Source organism: Ceratotherium simum, chromosome 12 (genome assembly GCF_057802395.1).
Source record: "Ceratotherium simum simum isolate JZ-2026a chromosome 12, ASM5780239v1, whole genome shotgun sequence".
Taxonomy (NCBI): Eukaryota; Metazoa; Chordata; class Mammalia; order Perissodactyla; family Rhinocerotidae; genus Ceratotherium; species Ceratotherium simum.
The window spans coordinates 9,011,709-9,035,517 of record NC_141911.1 but is presented as its reverse complement, the minus strand read 5'-3'; the positions used below and the strand labels follow the sequence as shown (position 1 = coordinate 9,035,517).

The following is a 23,809-nucleotide window of genomic DNA, read 5'->3' as shown; positions in this document are numbered from 1 at the left end:
TTGTACAACCATCATCACTATTTCCAAAACTTTTTCATCATCCCAAACAGAAACTCTAACCAGTAAGCAGTAACTCTCCATTTCCCTCTCCCTCCAGCCCCTGGTAACCTCTAATTTACTTTCTGTCTCTAGATATTCAATCATACAATACTTGTCCTTATGTGACTGGCTGATTTATAATGTTTCAAGGTCCATCTATGTTGTAGCAGGTAGCAGAACTTCATTCCTTTTTATGGCCGAATAATATTCCATTGCATGTACATACCACCATTTTGTTTATCCATTCATCTGTTGATGGACACTTGGTTGCTTCCACCTTTTCAGCCACTCAGCTCTTAGTTAATATTTGCCTACTTTAACTTTTTCCATTCTTTTTCTAGCAAACATTCCATATCCTTGTGTTTTATGTACCTCTTATAAATATTTAAGAACATGATTTTTTTAATAAAAATCCAATATAACAATCTTTGTCTTTAAACTATAGCATTTGATCCACTTACACTTATTGTTATACATTAAGATTTACTTCTAACAATCTTATTTTGTGCTTTTGATCTTTTTTTTTTCTATGCTCCTCACCTCTTTCCTGACTTCTGTGCAGCTGATCAAGTTTTTTATACCATTTTTTTTTTTTAACCCTGTACCAGTCTGGAAGTCACATATTCAATTTATCTTCTTCAGTGGTTATCCGTAACATGTAACATGCATTCTTGATGTAAGTCGCAAGTTTAACATTATCTCTGATATTTCCTCCCTCTTCTCAATTAATAAAAGATCTTTATCTCTGATGACCTATCTCTTGACTTTTATGTCATTATTGATGGATATTTTAGCTCCACCTTGTTTTTATGCTCTCAATATTTTCCCTTATTATTATTAATAGAATTCATGCTTATTTAGATTCACCCACATATTTTCCAATTTCCTTACTCAGAATTCCATTTCTTTTTGTATTTCATTCCTTCCTCTGGTTGTTTCCTTTTTCCTTAAGTAGTTCCTTCAGTAAGAGTCTCTTGGTGGTAAACTCTGTTTTTATGTGAAAACACTTTATTTCACCCTAAATCTTGAATAATGATCTAGCTGGATATATAATTCTAGGTTAACAATTCTTTTCCACCAACAATGAAGAATCCTCTGGATTCCATCGTTGCTGTTAAGAAGAGAAACATCAATCTAATTGTCGTATCATGTGGATAATCTGACCTTTCATTCTGGTTGTATTTAAGATCTTTTCATCTTTGAGTTCCGCATATATCTACATGTGGAATTTTAGGAATGCTCAATACTCACTGAACTTTCCAATTCTTAAGATTAATGTCTTTCACTAACCTAGAAAATTCTCAGCCATTATTTCTTTGAATATTGACTGTCCCTCATTCTCTCCTTCTTAAACTCCTATTAGATGACTAGACGTATGTCAGACCTCCTCATTCCATTCTCCATGTCTTTAAACCTCTCTTTTATATTTTTTATATTTTCTCTCTTTGTCCTTTGTGCTACCTTCTAGAAATTCCCTCAGATCTATCCAGTTTAGGAGTCAGGAAATTTTTTCAGTAAAGAGCTAGAGAGTAAATATTCTAGGCTTTGGGAGCCACATACAGTCTATGCAGAATATTTTCTTTTGTCTTTTTTAATACAACTCTTTAAAAATTAAAAACCATTCTTACTATGCAAGCTGTACTTAAAAACAAGCCACAGCCCAGATTTACCCTACAAGCCACAGGCTGCCAACTCCTGATCTAGTTCATTGATTCTCTCTTCTGTGTTTAAGCTGCTTTTTATCCTACCCAACGGGTTTTAATTTCAATGACTATTTTACACTTCCAGAAGTTCGACTGGCTCATTTTTCTACTTGCATTTTTTTAATGATAGCACTTATTCTTTCTCATGTTCTCTATTCCTTCTCTTCATGTGTTTAGTCTGTGCTATCTGCTGATTCTTGCTCAGAGAGGAATGGTGGATTGTTTCCTCACAAACTTTATAATTCTGTATTGAGTTCATTTTTGGTAGTGCTTTATTTCTGGGAAATCTATGTGGTCTGGGTTGAGGATATGTCCCTCTAGAACAGTTTGTGTTTTCTAGATACTTTTGTCATATTATCAGCCTTAGACCACTTTTTATGTCAATTCTCAATGTAGAGATTCTCCCAGACCCCACAGGTACTGTAAATTTGAACACAAAACCTATATGAAGGGAAACTCATGGTCGTGAATTCTCAGCAGACATTCCCTTCCCCAACCAATCCAGGATGCATGCTAAGAGAAACATCTCTGTGTGCGCACAGGCAGATTTTTTCAAGTCTATCTACTCCTTTAGTAAAAATTCAGCCCTTTGAAGATCTATACTCTTATCTGGTATCTCAATTCTGATATTCACAGGTCCAAGGCTTCTTCTCTTGTCTCCGTGGACACTAAAATTCAAGTTACTAAGACTGGCAAACACCTTAAGAGCCTGAAGCATCAGACTGCTCATCAGATGTTTTTCAATCCCCAACCTCCCCTGCCCCCATCCCACTTTTTTATTTTAATGAGGATTTACTTTTCTTTCTTGAGAGTGCAATACACATTTTGTAGCAGGAGTTTTTTATATTTATCTAGTCTGCTATTTTGCAAAAACCAGAAACCTCTTCCAGTCTTTTGTCTATGCATGAATAAACATGCTTACAAAAATGGGATATCATATTTTTTTTTGTAATCTGATTTTTTACATTTATATCAGGAAAAGTCTAATGTCCCACATCATTAGACATTTTTCTACATGATCATTAATAGCCAAATATCATCCCCCAATACAGAAAGACCATAATTTATTTAACCAATTCTCTTTTGTTACACATTTAAGTTGATTCCAATTTTTCATTATCATAGTCAATGCTATAGCAGCTATTCTTGCAGCTATCTTTGCATACATCGATGGTTATTTCCTTAGAAAGAATTTTTTAACATGAAATTGCTGCATCAGAGCAAGAATATCTTACCATTTTAAATTACTGTCTACTAGAAGGATGATCATTTATCCTCCCACCAGCAATACAGAGAGCATCCATTTCCCGACAGTTCGCCAATTACAGTGTGAAAGAAAGGGTTATTACTCACCAAGTTTCTATTTGTTCCCCTACATTTCCCATTCTGCCTTACAGTTTGGTTGAAGCCATGAGACTAGGTCTTGCCAAAGGGAATGTGAATGGAAGTACTTTGTCATTTCCAGTACCAGGCACTTAAGAACAGGTATGGATTCTTTCTTCCTCCTACCACCTGAGAGACTGAAAGCAAAAAACTCTAAAACTATGAAGTGGCAAGACAGAAGCAACCCAGATCCCTGAGTCACCATCGGAGGAGAGCCACTAAGGAAAGCCACTTGACCCATATCAAACTGTGAAATGAGCAAGAAATAAAGCTTTGTTATGTTAAGCCACTAAGATATCAGAGTCTGTTGCTATAGTTAAGCATTAATTAACCTAACTAATCCAACTGAAGGCCATTTTTTAAAAACCTGACAGTTTAATAAATAAAATGTCATTCTATTGTTTTAATTTACTTTTCTTTAGTATTAGAGGTAGAACAATTTTTGTTCATTGAGTATCTATATTTCTCTTTTCATGCACTGTAAGTTCACGTGTTTTGACAATTTTTCTATTTTTAAAACTTTTTCTATCACATTAGTCCCCTGCTCATATCACCCTTCTACCTTACTTTCAAGATCCTCTATAATCAAGATTTGCTCTACCTATCCACCCTAAACTATTCAACATATGTTCAAATCATGAATCTTGCAAGTACTATCTCAATGCAAAGAATGAGCTGGTTCAAGTTGTGCTCTTTCTCCAATCTTCCCCATCTCACTTCCCCAACAAACTCAGTCAGACACTTGGAATGGCATTCTTCCTTTTTTCCATTTATCCACTTATTCTCTGGGGCCATTTTAAAGTCTACCGCTTTCACAAAGTTTTCTCCAACTACACTGGGATTTCTCAACTCTCTAAACTCCCACTGTACTCAGTAACAGAGGATTCAAAACTTAATCAACTGTTTATTAGTTTAAGTAATTTACTTCTCTCCAGCTAGATTAAAAAACTCCTTACAGAAAGAAACTATTTTTCTCACCACTTTTATGTCAAAATTGACTTTAGTGGAGCCATTTTAAAATGGTGTCGGAGATGCCTTTCCAGAGTAACTGCCTTGTTGTCTTGAACCACGGACTGGGCCAAAACAGCAATTGTTTTACATGCAATTGTTTGAGAAATCAGCAGCAGAACAGACATCCTGATCATAAACACTGATGATTATGGACTTGCTGAAGACAGAATCAACAATCAATGTTTAGCCAAAACTAGCTCTCTGCCTCCAATTCCAAGGAAAATTCTTTTTAATACAACCTCCCTTCTTTGCCTTTAAAAGCCCCCGACTTTTATTCTCTAGTGGGACACTATTTGGGTTTCTATTTGAATGTGTGCTCCCCGAATTGCAATTCTTTGACCCCAAATAAATGCTTGCCTCTTAAACTGGTTTCTGTTTTTGTAGGTTGACATATGCTGTCAGAAAGCGGGGCCTGAAGCGCTCTCATCTTCCACAGCCTTGCGTCCCCTGGAAGTGGGTGTGGTACCAACACAAGTCCCACTGTGTGCTCACTGTTTCCATGGACAGCTCCATTGGCTCCTCCAACTGTGGGTCCTCTCAGATTCTGACCTCCCTCCCTTTTGGTTGAGGTCATTGCCTTTCTTTGGGATTCTGCAACAATAGCCCAATCTGGGGTGGACTAACCAGGAGACAATTGTCTCCAAGCTGGCTCACAGCTATCGCCATCTGGAAGGGTTTCTCTGTTTGAGCTGGGTCATGGCAGCTCATAGCTGTTGCCGTCTGGAAGCGTTTATTCCCTATCTGGTGAGTACTCAAATTCTGTCTTTAATGTCATTTGTCCAAATAGCAGTGGTCAGTAGGTCAGAAGCACAGGTAACAATCTGGGGCTTGCAACTGGTATCTCTTTGTCAGGCCGTGCTTTAACATGGGAATTGAGAAGTTCCTCCCTCAGAAATTCAGCTGGGTTTATATTTAAGATCTACAGTCTTTCCTCTTATAAATTTCTGTCTCAGTGGACCGATAATACAAAAGATGATTTAAAATTACAGTGGCCACTTTGGGGCTCCTTTGAACTTCCAAAATTTGTCTTTTTGCCCACTAGATTTGAGAACCGCAGACCAGACAAATTGAATGTAATCTTTAACTTCTAAAGAATCAAGCAGGCCACGTTCCAGCACACCTGCTTAAAAGCTACGGTCCAGAAACTGTAAATATTTACAAAGAACAGCAAAATCTTACTAAGCTTGTTTTGTGTCCTGAGAGCTTGGCTTGGTAACCGTCAGGTTGAGGGTGCCAAAATATGGTCAGATAGAAATGTGGGTTACACCCCATTTGCAGCCAGATATGGCTGGGCAGAAATGGGAGTTAAACTCCATTTGCAGCTAGGGTCTTACCAAACTGCTACCAGCCCTCAGGGGGAATTACATTGACTATGAGAAAGAACATATCAATTAGATAAGATCATTTAAGAAATACCCTTAAAAGCAAAGGCTTCAAAATTCCAAAATAGCCTTATTGAAAGTTTCATTGCAAAAAGCTAATGAAAAGTTAAGATATGAGAGGTACCTAAAAGACTATACAAAAGTCCATTAAGTTAATGGCGTTACAGACACCCCCATATCTACTACCTTTGAAGAAGCACCCCATATGGGCCCCTCCCAGAGTTAACAAGACCGAGAGATTTTCTGGTAACCTGCTACGTTATTCCCTTAAACAGTCAAGGGGAAACTAAAATTAAAATTAGTGGAGTTGTTCAATATTGCCAGAAATATTTACTGTTTGCCTGGCTGAAACCTGACAAGGTATCTGAAAGGATTTAGTAACTTATGATCAGAAACTTGGCCAAATTGGAAGCTAATAGTCAGAGCCTGGTAGGAATTTTCTTTAGACTTTCCCCCCTAAGCTAAAATAAAGCTATATACCCTGAGAGAAAGAAACAAATGAAGAATAATGTAATTGGATAGGTATGTCAGTCCTTGATAAGCAACTAACCTCCCCTGTTTATCTCAAAAAGCTTGTAACCTCTCTGGGAACTATTATGTAGATCATCCTTGATTCCTAACACTGAAGGAAAAAAAAAGAGGGAGGAAAGCAGCTTTTGGAGATGCAGACTGCTACAGAAGCACCGTTGCCCAAAACTCGAAGGAAAATGTAAAACGAGGCTGTAAGATCTCTGTTTGCATCTGTGTATTGATGCATGTGTCTACACAGGTATGTTATAAATATGTGATATTTTTCTACATCCGGATGGTATTATCAAGACTAATTTATAAGAGAGCTCTCTTTAATTGGCTTAAAAACAAACAAGCACTATATAAATTGAGTACACTCTCAAAAACATAACGAACCCAAATGAATTTCAAAATCACATGATCTAGGAAAATATTTGGTATTAAAGCTAATTTAAGTTTGTTGGTTAAATTAAAATAGGCATATCTTTAGAGTTATCAGCATTAAAAATAAATCTTCTGTTCTACCTAGGTTTACTGAAAGTCATACAAATTCAGGTTCTCTGTTACGAAAGTTGGCAGCAAAAAAAACTGATGGCTGATTTTGTCTAATGTCTCAAGAAGTTTTTGTAGGTAATCTAAACGTAAGTATTGGGAACAAATAAACTTAACAGATGTAAGTCAAATAAAAGGTTTTTAGGTGAACTTTTTAACTATGTGTTAACTTAAAAATAACTTCAAAATCTTTTGGTAACTTGAAACAGAGTTTTGCTAAATTAAGTTAAATGATAGAAATTATTGAGTATCTAGATAATTTCCAAATCAGTTAAAATATTAGACATTAATTACTAAACAGGTTTATCTACTTTTTGCTTACTATAGAAAAACTAAAAGATGTTTGGGTCTATTAGTAAACATATCTTGTGCCACATTAAAAAATTTATGCTATGAGAAAATGTATGTTTTCAGTAAAAGAAGGTATAAAAAATGGACATATTTCTGTTAAGAAAGTAAATCTGTCCTAAAGTAAAATTGATTATGGGAAAGAAAAAATGACAAATTCTGAATGTAAAAAAGAAAGTTATGGAAGATTTGTGGAGGAGGAATCCTGAGAAAAGAGTTTCGTGCATCGTCAAGCTGGCTAAGATTGGAATGAATTTAATTAAGTAAATGAACTTTGATATCAAAAAGATTCATGGAAAGGACTCTGACACTTACTCTAGAATATAGTTTCTGATAAACTTTCAGACATAAAATTGAACTGGGTAAGAAATTACAGAACTCTAATGGAGAGACTGATGGCTTCGTAAAACTGCTAACAAAAGATCAAGAACAAATATTAGTTACATGGGACTACATGAACTGAGGCGGATGTTCTAATGTTTTCTTTTTCTAGATTTAAAGAAATCTTTTCTCTTAAGGTTTCAACAATTTGGTAAGATATACCTTTGTAAACAACGATGAAACATTTACTTTTTCTCCCTACCAGATCCCTCCAGAATTCAGAAATTCTTATTGAGTATTCTTATTTTCACTTATATAAATAATTTGGCCAAGTTTTTAATATAAACAAATAAGCTTTACTGTGATTATCTTTGGTAAAAAAAAAAAAAATTGAGGTTAATTGTAGAGAGAAGAAATATGCTTACACCTTCACAGATATTAGATTCCAGTACTGTTAACTGTCTTTGAGGTTTTATTATATACCTGTAGACTGGACTCCCCTGGCCTAAGGTATTGCCTTTGGTCTTATCGACTGTTCACAGTGCCCCCTTTGGAAAACATAAACTCACTCCACGTGAGAGTCACCAGCAGATCAATGTCTATTGGTATATAACCTTCTGCTGATCCCTTCTTGTCTTATGCTGGTGTGACCAGTTACTGTAAGTCTCTAATGTCTTATACTCAAGCCTATCATCAACAGGTTAAAGAAGCTTTCTTAGATTCCAATTTAAAGGATTCTGTTGGTTACAGTCTAGAGCCTGGTGACTGGGTATTCTGGAAGCATCATCAGAGGAAGAGAGCCCTTGAGCTCCAATGGAAAGGACCTTACCAAGTGGTCCTAACCACTGACACTGCTGCAGAACTAAAGGGCACTTCACCTCTCAGCTAAACAAGACTCCACCTGACATCTGGTCCTATACAAATGCTGGAGGCCTCCAAACCAAATTGACTAGGAAGAGAAGCAGCCAAGATCTGAGGCAGACAGCTTTCCCCAGAGAGCCGGACCTGGCCTGTACAACTTTTACTCGCTGTTGCTTCTTACCTTATTTTCTCCCTCTTTCTTGGAAAGACAATACTTTTATCTGCATCTTCCAATCTATTACAAAAAGGGGAACCTTTCTGACCATCAGGTTTGTCATCAGAAGCCTTGTTCTATACATGAATCTAGAGAATCCTTTAGTACATTTAATTACCAATCTCTCCACCATTCCTCCCCTAATTCCTCGTGTTAAGTGTCTAGAACTTTTTGCTTAACCAATGAAACCTCCAGAGATTTAAGAGGTAACATTTGTAGCTGTTGTAAATATCTCTTGTACTTGGATAAACACCTCTGGCAAAGTAACAGCAGAACTAGACAGAATTTGAGCACTAGCCAGATGGTTAATGCAGTGCCCACTGACATCCCATAGTTCTTCGATCTTTTTAGCTAGCTACCCTCAGAAATTGCCTTCTGGTTTAGATCTATTCTCAAATTTGAACTTAGCATTTTGTGTATGATACAGGAATTCTCCCTGTCATAAAACTTGTGTCTCCTCTGCATGGCTTGATGTTATAAAAACACCATTCAGTGCTTTAAAATTGTTGCTAAGGCTTATGAAGCTGCATCTGAGAAACTTCGAGGAACTACAGACAATGTTTGCTCTTAAACGAACTTGATGGTAAGGCTTTTCTCTGCTCTGGCACTCTTGTTGCTTAAACGTGGCCTAAGGCTCCTAAGGAAACCACCTTCCCTCCTACATGGGACATGACATACTAGGAATGAGCCTTCCTGGCGATGCGGGACCAACAATACTTTGATGCCGAATCAGCAATGCTTTCCAATAGTCAATCAGCAATGCTTTCAAATGGTTGATCAGCAATGCTTTCAAAGAAAGATCTCAAACAAAAGGGGGAAATGTCAAAATTGACTTTAGTGGAGCCATTTTAAAATGGAGTCGGAAATGCCTTTCCAGAGCAACTGCCTTGCTGTCTTCAACCGTGGACTGGGCCAAAATGGCAACTGTTTTACAAGCAAATGTTTGAGAAATCAGCAGAACAGACATCCTGATCACCAAGACTGAGGATTGCAGACTTGCTGATGATGGAATCAATAGTCAATCAATGTTTAGCCAAGACTAGCTCTCTGCCTCCAACTCCAATTAAAATTCTTTGTAACACAACCTCCCTTCTTTGCCTTTAAAAGCCCCTTTTACTCCCAAGCAGGATCCTATTTGCAAAAGTTTCTACCTGAATCTGTGCTCCTGAATGGCAATTCTTTGATCCCAAATAGACACTTGCCTCTTAAACTGGTTTCTGTTTCTGTAGGTTGACATTTGAAATTCCTCTACAGAACGCTACATTCTTCTGGGTACCAGGTCACTGCTCAATAAATAATGATACTAGTTGCAAGTTTTAGTTTACATTTTCATTCTCAATCAAGTTTGAGATTTAGAGCCTATATAGTTTTGGTTTAAGGAAAATAAAAGAGAGAATTTCACAGTTAGGAGGAGGCTTGACTTGCAGGTAGACTATCTGGCTCAAAACTTAGCACAGCTTTGAGAATTTAGGAATGTTACATAATTTCCTCCATAACGTGATTTTGAAAATCCCTACCTACCTCCAAGGTTATTGTGGGGATTAAATAAGATATTACAGATTAAGAAATTCGTGGGACACAGCTAAAACAGTGCTGATAAGAAAATCTATACATGAAATGCTTATACTAGGAAAGAAGGAAAGTCTCAAATCAATAACCTAAGCTCTTACTTCAAGAGCCTAGAAAAATAACAAAATAAACCCAAAGTAAGGAGAAGAAAAGAAAATACTAAAGAGCAGGAATCAATGAAATCAAAAACAGGAAAACAAAAGAGAAAAAGCAATAAAACAAAGAGATTTGTCAAGAATTTGGGCCAGACTGACAAAGAAAAAAAGAGAAAAAGATATAAATTCCCAACACCAGGAATGAAATAGGGATATCACTACAGTTTCTGCAGACATCAAAAACATAATAAGGTTGGACTATGAGCAACTTTTACACACATAAATTTGACAATTTAAATGAAATGGACCAATTCCTTAAAAAACACAAACTACCACAACTCACCCAATATGAAATAGATAATTAGTCCCATAACTATTAAATAAATCTACTTCATAATTTTAGAACTTCCAAAGAAGAAATCTCCAGCCCTGGATGCTTTCACTGGAGAATTCTACTAAATGTTTAAAGAAAAAACACCTATTCCACATAATCTCTTTCAGAGGAGGGAACACTTCTCAGTTCATTTTATAAACCTAGCATTATCCTGATACTAAAACCAGACAAAGACGGGACCAAAAAAGAAAACTACAAATATCTCTCATGAAAATAGGCAAAAAATGCTTAAAAAGATATTCGTGAACAGAATTCAGTAATACATAAAAAGAATTAAATTATATTACATTTAAGTAGGGAAGTGTTGGTTTAATCAAGGAAGTGTTATTTTAATATAGTTACTCTTATCCAGAAGCATGAAAATTCTCTCCATTTATTCACACCTTCCTTTATTTCTCCTATCAAAGTGTTTTGCCATTCTCACTTCCCCCCATATCTCAGGTTAAGTTACTTTGTATTTTATATTTTTTACTTGTCCATTCTCCTGGTTCTCCATTCCAACAGCTCTTTCTCTGCTTCCTTTCACTACTCCTTACAGTTGTTCCTCATGGGTTTGTCCTTTGTCCTCTCTTTCTCTGTCTTTACTAACTAGAGCTTGCCAATTAGCTTCAACTAGCTCCCCAACTGGATGACTCTCAAATTCACTTCTCTAACTTTGACCTCCCTCCTTGATATCTCTTTTCCAATGGTCAGCAACATAGACATCCACACCTAAATGTTCCAATGGCAGGAAGGGTACATCTCCTACAAGTATAAGGAGGTTGTAGTAGTCAGTGTCTTCTACCAGCAAAGAGGGGAAAAAAATTTTCAAAATACTGTATATAGCTAGAGATTTATCATTCAGATCACGGCCAATGCCCCACTTTTTACTCTTTCCCTAATCAAAAGTTTTTGCTGATAAACAGAAAGTAGAAATCCTGATCTGCTAGCCACTCACGTGAGGGCTTGAAGCAAGCTGTATTTCAAGCCCTGGAAACCTGAAATGGTAAATAACTCAATTCAAAAGTCTAAGAGGTGAGCTGAGAAGTTTAGGTGGGGCACAGAGTTTCAATTCAGAATTCTGCATGTACTTGTATTCCCCATCCATCTTCTCACTCCTATACCTCAACATACCAATGCTCTCTATTATCTCCTGTTCTTTGCAGCGTCTTCTCTTCTAACAGTCCTTATCACAATGGCAAACTCTTTAATTATCAGCAGGGATATTACCTATGATCAGGACCTTGCTTTCAAGAGTTTGTTGATATAACAACCATCCTACTGACTCGACTTTTAAAACTAAAACATTCTGATATTGAAAATTCCTATCATGGATTTGGGATATCTCTCTGTTTATTTAGGTCTTCTTTAATGCCTGTCAATAAAGTGGTATAATTTTCTTCATACCAAAAAAAAAAAAACAAAAAACCTGAACTAAAGTAAAACATTCAACGGAAGAAAGAAAGCAGAAGGGAGGAAAGAAGGGAATAGCTGGTTCAATCTGGGCTGTTATTATGCATTACATCTGAAAGGTATGAAAGGAGAATGGGGCAAGTAACAGAGAAGCTAGACACTTGCCTGACGTTCCCAAATGCAACGTTCAACTGACTTTAATATTTTAAATAATTATAATAACAGCTAACATTTATTGAATGTTTACTGTGTGCCAGGTTAAACCTATTACGTTCCTTAAATACTTAATCTTCACAACAATCCTATGAAAGAGGTACTACTATTATTCCCATTTATACATGAGGAAACCAAAGCACAGAGGTTAGGTAATTTGCCCAAGGTCAGCCATATTGACTAAAACTTGGATTCAAATCAAAGCAACTCTAACTCTATGGCCCACACTCTCAATGTCTTAACCATTATGGGAAACTGCCTATACCATTAACTCAAGGAACACAGGTGCACATGCATATCACATGTAAATTATTTTTAAATTATCCATATTACTACTGCTTTACTATAACCATGGATAATGATTAATTATAATTAAGACACATGGTAATACTACTGTGAAAATGAATAAAGGAAATCTCATTTAAATTGGAGTCAAGACGCCCTGAGATGGGAGCTCTCACACACTACCACTCCTTGCCATCTGCAGACACTAAACAGAAAGAGACTTACCTTTCACCTCCAACAGAAAGAAGCTTGCTTTGCCACCCCAACAGAAAGAAAGAAGAATTTTCTCCTTACCCAGCAACAGCCCAGCCAATGAGAAACCACTATTCAGCCAATGAGAAGTTTGAACTTTAGCTCTCCTCCAATGTTCTTCTGTTCAAAACAGCCTCTCCCAACTTCCTCCTTTCCTCTATAAAAGCAAGCCCCTCTCCTTTGTTCTCTGGACTTGCCTATGGGTCCCCATAGTTTGCATTTCCTGAATTGCAATTCCTCTGCTATTCCCAAATAAACTCATTTTGTTGGTAAAATAACTGGCTATTTTATTTTTAAGGTTAACATTACTCCAGAACCTAAAGCCAATACTATATTCATATTTATTTACCTGCTAAACAAGAAAACAATATACTCAGAGCAAAATATCTTTGCCAGTGTACCCATGACCTAGCTGTGCATCCGTGCATGTAGTACTATTTTCTCTTCTTCATTTAAGTTAAAATTGGCCCATCAAGCAGGCAGAATTCCATTACAATCCAGGTGCAAGTTCTACAGAACTGTTTGCACATTATTGCTGTTATTGCCAGCACCACAAGCCCTTCACATTAGGGTAAAGATAGTTCTGTACAGGAAAGCATTTCAGTAAGGTTGTTGAAAGCAATATTCAGAGGTTCTGTTTTATTTTTAAATACTAACAACCCAAAAGAACATCATTTCCTGATTTCCTGCCATGACAAACAGCCTGTTATGGCAAGGTAGTACCTAGTTCAAAACTGAGGAAGTACGGTAATAAGCACTAAAACAAATTTCCCAATACTATCACTATTGTTAAGATTTTTTTGTCTTCAAAATGTCTTTATTGTACCTCAGACATGATTAATCATTTAATTAGATATAGAAATCTAAGTTAAAAATAATTTTCCCTTAGGATTTTGAAGGCATTGATCAGTGTTAAACTTCTGACTTCTCGCTTCAATTGTTCAAAGTAACAAAAGGCACTTTCCAGGGAAGGTAACTGTAGATAAAGAATGACTTGTAAGAACTGAATGTGGACAAATCACAAGTTAAAGGAGATCAAGGCCCTGTGTTTTCCACTATACAACAAATGAACAGTAGTTCATTTACTAGATAAACTTAACCTGGGTATAAAATAAGAGAAATAGAAAGTTGTGAGCAATTAAAAATCAAAATCAGGTGAGAAAAACTGGTTGCACGCTGACATACCAAGTCCAGAGTACGACAGAGAACCACAGAGCTGAGCCACCCTTATAGAGGGCTTTTAAAAAGGGGAAAACAAGTATTCTTTGGGCTCAAGGGCAGATTTCCAAGTCCAAAGATATTCCACAAATGCCACCAGCAGACGAATCACAAAATACACAAAAGGAACTCATCAATAAGTAATAAGCATTCCTTCCATTGCTCAATTGCATATAGGTATTAATAAGTAAACTAAGATTCTTGATTCACCCAGGTCAGCTGTATAGTCAGCAATAAACCTGAACCCAGAACTCTCAACTCCTAGGATAAGTCTTCAACTTGAAACTTAGACCATTTCCTATATCTGTTTCCCTTTCCACCAGTTTGATAACATTCCACAAATCAAAATCATATTGTCTCACCAGCTTTTAAGCGGGGTTACAAATCAGATTCACAACTCACCTGAGAATTTTTTCAAATGATAAACCCAGGCCCACCTAACATTAACTGAATCAGAATTCCTAAGTATGGGGCCCAGACTCCTGTAGTTTGACAAGGCTCCCAAGTGAATTTTAACATGGAGCATACAACTCTAACTCAAAACCATTGGTCTAACAAAGAACTGATGACAATTCCCATTCAGATTGATGACATCTGAATCAATGTAATTATAGACAACTACGACAAACGGCAGTATACCTTATTCATGTAGGAAGTCTACAGACTACATCATACACCTTTGGAAGACGTGGGGAGTAGGGGGGACCTTTCACTTTTTATAACTATAGTTATTTATATTTACAATGTACTCTAGATAACACACTTTACACATATGATCTTATTTCATCCTCATATCAACCATCTGGGGGTAGGTATTGTTATTTCTACTTTACAGGTAAACAAGTGCGAATCACTGAGCTTAGGTAACTTGTTCAAGGCCATACAGCAAGCAACAGAAACAAATCCAGGTCTGTCTGACATGTACCCTGCTACTCACATGTTTACTATTTGTTTCCTTAAAAGACTCATTTTGTCTTCACTCACTTTATAGTAAGCATGTATTACTTTTGTAATTAAAAAAAATATCTTGCTGCAGTCACTTTAAAGTACACCACACTAGATTTTTCAATAAATAACGTGACAATTGGCTTTTTGGAAAAAAATAAAGTCAGATTCCCGTATGACAAACCAAATCCAAAAATAAGTTCCAGATGGATTCAACAGATAATTATAATAAATGAAACTACAAAAAGAACAAAAGGAAAACATACATATAATTTCTTTTATTTTTTTTGTGAGCAAGATCAGCCCTGAGCTAACATCTGTTGCCAATCCTCCTCTTTTTTGCTGAGGAAGACTGGCCCAGGGCTAATTTCCTTCCCCTCTTCCTCCACTTTATGTGGGACGCTGCCACAGCAAGGCTTGACAAGCAGTGCGTCGCCCAGGATCAGAACCCTGGGCCTCCGCAGCTGAGCACACACACTTAACCACTAGGCTACCAGGCCGGCCCCCATACCTGTAATTTCATCTCAAGATAAGTACAGCCACTTTTATAGAAATCCAAAGAAAAGCGGAATCCATAAAAGCAAAGTTCAACTACATAAGAATCAAAGGCTTATATATATTTACAAGAAAAAAAGTTTAGATTCAATGAAAAGCCTGAGGGAAGCATCTGCAACGTGACATTAATGGAGGTATAGGCAATACAACAGCAGTCAAAGGAAATAGGAAGTTACACAAAAAGTCGGGGCCCAAATGATTAAACACTTTAAATGTTTAATCACCCTAGCAATCAAAAAAACATACATTTAAAACGAGAAAAAGTGACACTTTCCACCAATAAATCAGCACAGAATTGTAAAATTATAATACCTGGTGCTAAACAGGAACAAGGGTAACATCCCCACAGTCTGCTGCTGGGAGTGAAAACTGGCACACCTTTCTAGACCACAACTTGGCAGTAAGTAATAAAAGCCCTGAAACTGTGCCTATTCTTTGACCCTACAATTCCACTTTCAGAAATTATTCTTAAGAAAGAATCAAGAATGAGAAAAAAGATTTAACTTCAAGAATGATGGGCCGGCCCCGTGGCTTAGCGGTTAATTGTGTGCGCTCCGCTGCCAGCGGCCCAGGTTCGGATCCTGCGCGCGCACTGACGCACTGCTTCTCCGGCCATGCTGAGGCCACGTCCCACATACAGCAACTAGAAGGATGTGCAGCTATGACATACAACTATCCACTGGGGCTTTGGGGAAAAATAAATAAATAAATAAAATTAAAAAAAAAAAATTTAAAGAATGTTCACACTAAAACATTACCAAGTATACCACTTAATACAGTACATCTCTGTACTATGCTGGCAGCTACAGTGTGACAGATACTCTTATATTGTATTAGTAGGAACGTAAACCAAACAGTAATTTCCCATTTTAACAAAAGTCTTTAAAATGTTCACATCTTCGACTCAGCAACTTCACTTTCTAGGTATGTATTCTATGTGAACAAAGATTTGTATTATAAAGATTTAATCACCACAGCATTCTTTATAATAGCAAAAAAATATATAAATTAAATGTCCAAGATTGGGAGCAAGGTGAAATATAAATGACAAATCCAGGGGCTGCCCGGTGGGGCAAGTGGTTAAGCATGCGCGCTCCGCTGCGGTGGCCCCAGGTTGACCGGGTCTGATCCCAGGCGTACACCAACGCACCGCTTGTCAAGCCATGCTGTGGTGGCGTCCCATATAAAGTAGAGGAAGAGGGGCATAGATGTTAGCCCAGGGCCAGTCTTCCTCAGCAAAAAAAAAAAAAAAAAAAAAAAAGGGAGGAGGATTGGCAGAGGTTAGCTCAGGGCCGATCTTCCTCACAAAAAAATAAAAATTAAAAAAAAGTATGACAAATCTATGTCATTAATATGACTATCATGCTGTCAATAAGCTTTTCAATCATTTTAAATAAAAAGGGAAAATGTTCACAACATAATGTTAAGTGGCAAAATACAGACTCCACTACATGGGGGTGGGGCCAGGGGTGAATAAGGTCTTCAGATGGATTCTGCTAAAGTATCTTCCTGGAAAAGTCAAATTGATAGTGCCTAGTATGTAAACTAATTTCTCTACGTTATCGGTTTCTCAAGAAAACATGATTTTAATTTTAAGGTGTGGAGGCATACAATTGTTATCATTAGTGTCCTAGGCCTTCCTAAATGACACAGAAAACTGAAGTACATGGTTGCTAAGCCATACATAATAATCAGCTTTACGACCCACGCATCCTACTTCACCCTTCATGAGTGAATTCAACTTGAGACTCCAGTTTTGCGGTCCCTTTATCATTACCATCTTTCTGATCCATCAGGTCCCCTAACTTCACAATTCCTGCTCTTCTTGACTCATACGCTCCTTATCCTTTTGTGTGTGTGTGTGTGTGTGTGTGTGTGTGCGTGTGTGTGAGGAAGATTAGCCCTGGGCTAACATCCACTGCCAATCCTCCTCTTTTTGTTGAGGAAGATCAGCCCTGGGCTAACATCCATGCCCATCTTCCTGTACTTTATACAGGACACCGCCACAGCATGACTTGATAAGCGGTGCATAGGCCCGGTTCCAGGATCCGAACCTGTAAACCCTGGGCCACCCAAGCAGAGCACAGGAACTTAACCACTACGCCATTGGACCGGCCCCTCCTTATACTTTTTTAACTCATAAATTAAAGGGTTGGACTAGATGACCTCAAAGATCCTTTTAGAGTCTAGGACCCAGTGACTTGCAACTGCCAGGCACACAGAAAGCACATACATACTTTGGGGGGGGGGGGAGACAAATATTACCAACATATCAACTGAAGGCAGCAAGGCTATTTCCAAGACCTACTTATGTTTCACTTCCAAGATTTCTAGCATAATGCTTTCTTTTAAGGCCCCCCTTAATTTTCCATTGAATCCATTAATAATAGTTAGGGTCCTCATCAACTATTTTCTCCATTCTAAGCCACAGTGCTTTTATATTTTACAGCTCTACTTCAGAAATAAAGAAAAGAAGTCATGCTGGGAAGAGTAAGTCAAGGTTGGGAAAAAACCCAGGATACAAAAAGATTTTATCAGTTTGGGATATCTAAGCAGATGAAATTTAAGAGAGATAAAGGCAAAGTTCAGCACTTAGATCCCAAAACTACATGGAAATGATTTAGTTTAGTAATAGCACGCACACACACAGAGTTGTGATTTCAGCTGATTATAATTTCAGGGAGTCAAGAATATATGACTGCTTAGCAAAAAAAACTATCACCTTGTTTTCTTGTTGTTTTTTAAACAAAGGATAGTGTCAAAAATGAAGGAGTAACGGTTGCTCTCTGTACACTGTCAGACAACACTATACACTGAATACAGAATTCTGTGCTGAGTGCCATACTTTAAGCGGGACATTAACAAAGTAAATGGAGGGCAGAGGACTAAGAAGTTGGTGAGGGGATTTGAAACTGCCAAATAAAAAACATCTGAAGGGAATGGGAATATTCAGCCTGTGCAATGGAAGACCTAGGAAAGCGATGGCAATCTCAACGACTACAGACACCATGTACAGTGAAGTAAATGAGTGAAGCCGGCAGGTAGAGACTTGAGCAAAATGGTGAGTATATTTACCATCTTACAGAGATCACTGCCATCAGAAATGTAAGCTCTGATCTGATATCACCGAATCCTCTAATTTTTTCTCAAGAAAAGCCAGAAATAGAGATTTTTATGTGAAATCTTCCCATTTCTAAAAGTTGGCTCCCAATTTAAGTTTTTGTGTAAGCTGAACAGCCAAATGATATGTACACAGGCCTTATTTGATCCATGTGCACCAGTCTGCAACTCAAGTCTTGGGGAAACATGACGGCTGTCTTCCAACATCTGAAGAAATGTCATAGGGAATAGGAATATACTTGTTCTATATAGCCCTAAAAGGTGACAATCACAGAGAGGCAAACTGCAGCTCAATAAGGAAAAGCCTCCTAAAAACTAGTCTACAAATTAGAATGGGCTGCCCAGGGAGGTACCCATCATTGTACGTATTCAAATGGGGAAGGGTCAGTAAATATTATTGGCCAGTTCAAGAATTCTGCCTCTTACTACATCTGGCCTTGGTCAAATAACTAAGCCACCCCAAGTCTGTTTTCTTTCCTATCCTCCTTTTCCCTCAAAAAAAGGACTATTGTAACATTTAGCCTCCTATCCCTCAGAGTTGCTGTAAAGATCAAAATCGATGTGAGAAAAAAATATATGCACGTACTATATGATGGCAAAGAACTATAGTAATTTAGAACATTATTGTAATCTACCATCATAATGTATTTATGTATGTCTTATCTCTCTTATTATACAGGCTAAGGGCATCATTCCAGTTTAATGCATTTTTTTATTCCTCCCTCAGCGAATCAAATATTTGTTGAAAAAATGTTTAAAACAAAGTCAGAGAAGAAGGTTAAAATAATGACAATATAAGAGGATAAGATAACAGAGAAAACAGTCAACAAAGCAAACAACCAGGATGTTAATCATTAACATCACTGACCAGTCTAAAAGGTACTAGGCACAGTCAAATGGAGGAAATATACTGAAGTCCTGACGTGTGTGAGGGGGTGATCCCTAGGGCAAGCACTGGCAAACTACAGCCAGTGGCCTGTTTTGTAAGTAAAGTTACACTGGGACACAACCCTGCTCATTGAGTTATGGATTGTACGTATGTCTGATTGTGCGGATGCACTGTACCATTATGTATTACATATATGCTGCTTTCGCTCTACAACAGCAGAGCTGAATAGCTGCTAAAACAGTTACTATTTTGCCCTTTACAGAAAAAGTTTGCCTAATTTTCTGTAAAAGTACTCTCAGGTTACAAACCACAGAGGTGGCTGAATGCTGAGGCATAGTTCATCTTCCCATGGCTCCACCCCTGGGATTTTAATGGGTCATTTTGGTGCATGTGATTAAAATACTACACTGAACACTATAGCCTAAGTGTAGGAGAGGTAAATATGTCACTAAATGGAGTCTCCATAGTCCTCTTACCTACTCAAGATCACAAAATTTTTAATCCTGCTTCTTTTCCACCTAGTAACATCACCAAAGAGATTTGAAAAATTCCAAGTATACAAGGAGTGTGGGACTGGTTCAGGCAGGAAAGGAGCACGCTTATAGGCAAGCCTACTTCTGTCCTTCTTGAGTTCTCAAACTGTCTGCCTGAGCTCCACTATGTTCATGGAACCTAAAAATGCACGAAAAATCCTTTCTTTCCTCTTAATTACCTTTTCATTACAGATTTTCAAAAGAAACGATTACTGAAAATTAAGAGGAAACAAAAATAAAATGGAAATAAATGTTAACAGAAGTCTTCTGAGCTAAACTTAATATCCAGCAGAAATTAGTGCACAGTTTTAGGACTTTATGAAAGGTTCACACTCCTTACCTCTCTCTGCAGTAACTATATGCAAACACATTCAAATCTCTACCAACAGATCTGGAGGGATCTTCATTTTTATCCTAATACCTGACTCTACTATTTCAGGCAATACTTCCAGCCCTCCTCCAACACACACTGCTGCCACAGACTTCACTCCTGCACCACCCTTCAATGACTTTTCACACACCAGCTGGCCTAGTGCCCGAGGGAAAGGGCATGTCCTGATCTAGGCCCCAAACATTCTGATGACTTCAAACCATCCTTTGAACCTTGCCCCCTCTCCTAGAAGTCCACTTCTCAGGCTTAACCTTGCTCCTGACTCATTTCTCTTGAACCTGTTCAAGTCATCTTGCTCACAGGTTAAAACTCTGTGGCCTAATCATTAGGAGATTCCAATTGCAGAGCAAACATTTAATGCCAGTTTTTTTCCCCCTAGAAAAGCGAGGGGTGGGGAAATGAAGACACACGCTTAGTAGGTATGCCCCTTGAGGGCAGTGATCATATCTTCATGTATCAAATAAATGATGTTTCAAGTATTCTGACAACCCATGATTCTAATTATCTTCCAGAAAGCATTTTAGCTAGTTCTCTCATATTTATGAGTACTTATGACTTCTCAGGCTCCTCACAGGCAGAAGATCAGGAAATTCCCACAGGACAGGGTATTTTTAACACACCAAATAGAGTTTAAGAAGATAAACTATTTAAAATTCTGCCTGCTAACTAAGTTAAGAATGCTTAGTTTCACTCAAGACTATGGAGGCCCCACAGGTTACTATCCCAGGCACTCTGGATACAGTAACTGTATCGAGAGTGCAAGACTAATAGACTAAAACACGGAAAAATGCAGACAGTCTGGATGACTGCAACACACAAAGATTTTTAAAAGACAAGAAAACATGAAGACCCCAGCCTTCAAAAGAGAAGCTACCTACACCGGAGGAAAAATAGGACAAACTGAGGAGAAGAAATGCGAAAAATGTCCCTTAAGTAAATCACATACGGGGGGGAAAAAAATGAACATGTGCTGTTCTGTGTTTCCTCCTCCTCCTCCTCCTCCTCCAAAGGGGTCGAACCAAGAGGACTTGATGAAGCCCTTAGAAATTTTGAAAAGAAAAAAAAAAAAGTCCAGGTTAAGGGGTGGAATCCCCCAAATTCAAATATTTTGAGAGCCACAGATACCCAAAAAGGAACTGAACCACTGGCTCAATGTGGAGAAGAGATAAACACCCTATCCTCAGCCCGTCAGCCCTGCCTGATCTCCAAAGGGCTCCAGATTCGTACCGTCCCCTGCAGCGCGGGTCGGGTCACTAGACCAAGATTTCGGGGGTGCAGACATGCCCTTCGCAGCCCGTCTCCTGCAACAGCGCGAGGCCCATCGCTCCGGAGCCGCGGCGCCAGAGCCTGACATGCAGGGAACAGCGGCACCGGGACCCTCGGACAGGAAGCGGCTACTCTGACTGCGGGCTCCTCGTGAAAGAAGGTGAGCCCGGGGAAAAGAGCCCGAGGAAGAGCAGCTGCAGGAGGCTGTGTCTGAATGCGGCGCACAGCAGATGGGGGAGTGTGTGCACGGGCAACAAGGGAAGGGGGCAGACAGGGGCTGCCCCTTCGTCTACAGGGGATGCCCCACACAAGCAGCTGGACAAACAAGAGGGCAAAGGAAGAGGCAGAAGAGGCTGCATAGCTGAAGCCGAGTTTCCAGAAAAAGCAGTGAAGGTGGGTGCAAGGCAACCCAACTGGGGCCATAGGGGGCATCTGGGGGCGGAGAGATCGGTTTAGAACCCCACGGAGACCCGCTAACCCTCCTCGCTGGAGGCTAAGGCCCTGGAAGTCTCTTCCCAGGCCCCCGAGACATCGGGAGGCCTACTCCGCGGCTGCACGCCCCCGCCGCGCTGGGCAGCAGCTCCCCGCGAGCTCCCGCGGCCTCAGCACGGCCGGACCCGGTCCCGCACGGCCGGTGCCCGGCGCGCAGGGCAAGCCCCGAGATCCCTACCGCGAGCGCCTTCCGGGCTCCCGCCCCCGGCCGCTCGGGGCTCCCGCCGCCAGCAGTCCTACCGGCTTCCCGCTCAGGGACGAGCCGCCGCCGCCGTCTGCACGAAACTCGGGCTCCCAAGAGCCGCTCTCGCCCCCTGCCGCCCGCCTTCCAGGCCGCGCCGGATCCTCCGCTCCCCCTGCCGGCGGGCAGCCATTTCCGACAAGTGACTACGGAACTTGCCGAAGTGCGACGGGCCGGAAATGGCCGAACCCTGGCGCTCGGGAGCGGGGAGCCGCGGGGACGCGAGGCGTTCGAGCCTTTCCGGACAGCTCCCGAAGGGCCGCCGAGGATTGTGGGAAAGGCGGCGCGGGGGGCGCGGGCGAGCGGGCGAGCGGGCGAGCGGGCGAGCGGGCGAGCGGGCGAGCGGGCGAGCGGGCGAGCGGGCGAGCGGGCGAGCGGGCGAGCGGGCGAGCGGGCGAGCGGGCGAGCGCCGGGAGGAAAGGACGCGACGGCCCCCTTGCGCTCGCAGACCCGCGTCCCCCAGATGCCGGTCACCCTTTCAGAGAAACCTACCCAGGGAGTGCGGAGAGAATGCTCCTGGCAGCTCTGGAACGGGTGCCACTCCCGAGCTTCAGCCGCTGGGAGCCGGCGTGTGAAATCCAAGTCTAAAAATAAACCCATCCCCATAGAAAAGGCCTTCCTAAATGAGCTGACCCGTCTCCAGCCATGGTCTGGTGTTCTGCAACACTGAATATTTAACAACAAAGAAAAGGCCGCGCGGCATGAATCCTTAGGAAAGAAATCCCGGAGCTTTGTAAAAACAGTAGCTTAATCCAGTCATGTGGCATGATCAACCAAAACTAGGAGGAAAAAGGAAAACCGTTTGAAATACTTAAGAGCCAACCCCGGTGAACCGAAAAGTGCACTTATTCTACAGTCCTAAGAGACGTGACTGTCGACTTCCACACTTGCAGAGTCAGGACAAGATGTTTTGGATAACTGAAACGATGGCGGTGGGCGAAGGAACTCAACAATCCTAAAAGACACACCCGATGATTATTGTTAACTCAAGAATGAGTTAAATACATTATTTAAAATGTATAACTGCAATATAATTTAAGATCAAATTTGCTTCAATGTATATATATATATTTTTACATGTTTTTAATCACCAAAGGGCAGGGCTTCTACTCCAGGGTTTCCTAACCAGGGAACCCAAAACACACCAGAACCTGGAGAAGCTGGGGATGGCCAGGGGCTGGCTTCTATCTCTGTGCTTGGGTGGTCTCGTACTTTAGACGAACTGCACCCCTGAGACGGCTCCACAGCTGCCTTATCCCATCCACACAACATTCCTGGTGGACCCGGGCCCCTGCTCTAGCTAGAAGGCTGACAAAATACTGAAAATTGATTAGTTTCCCACAGGGGACAGCTGGGGCTAAGAATTCCGTTTGCAAAACAAAACTTTAAAAAAAAACCTAGCAACCTAATTTTCCAGAGCATACTCTTCATCTCTCCATACCCATCAGCCCCTCCTCTTTCTGATCTTCCTTTTTTTCTCTTTCTTGACATCTCCTTACTCTCCTCTCTCCTATTTTCCTTTCCCCTCACCCCTCACTCCTCTCTCCTGTCCCCTTTATTACTATGAACTAACTTAAATGTTCAAAATCCTACCACCATCATATATGTACAAAAACAACCCCTTTCTAACTTTTA

At 39.8% G+C, this 23,809-nt stretch overlaps 1 protein-coding gene across 3 annotated transcripts in view; it reads right to left on the bottom strand.

Moving 5' to 3' along the window:
• EXTL3 (exostosin like glycosyltransferase 3) overlaps window positions 1–23,809 on the bottom strand; it is a 122,085-nt gene that overhangs the window by 49,220 nt on the left and 49,056 nt on the right. Inside the window, exon 1 of one of the 3 annotated variants that reach the window (XM_087437379.1) lies at window positions 22,174–22,332. The exons of 1 other annotated variant lie outside the window; for it this stretch is intronic. The gene's annotated coding sequence lies outside the window, so the exon portion shown is untranslated. Of the gene's footprint in view, window positions 1–22,111; window positions 22,333–23,809 lie in introns of those variants that run through there. One more of the 3 variants, XM_014789907.2, reaches the window with a different exon arrangement.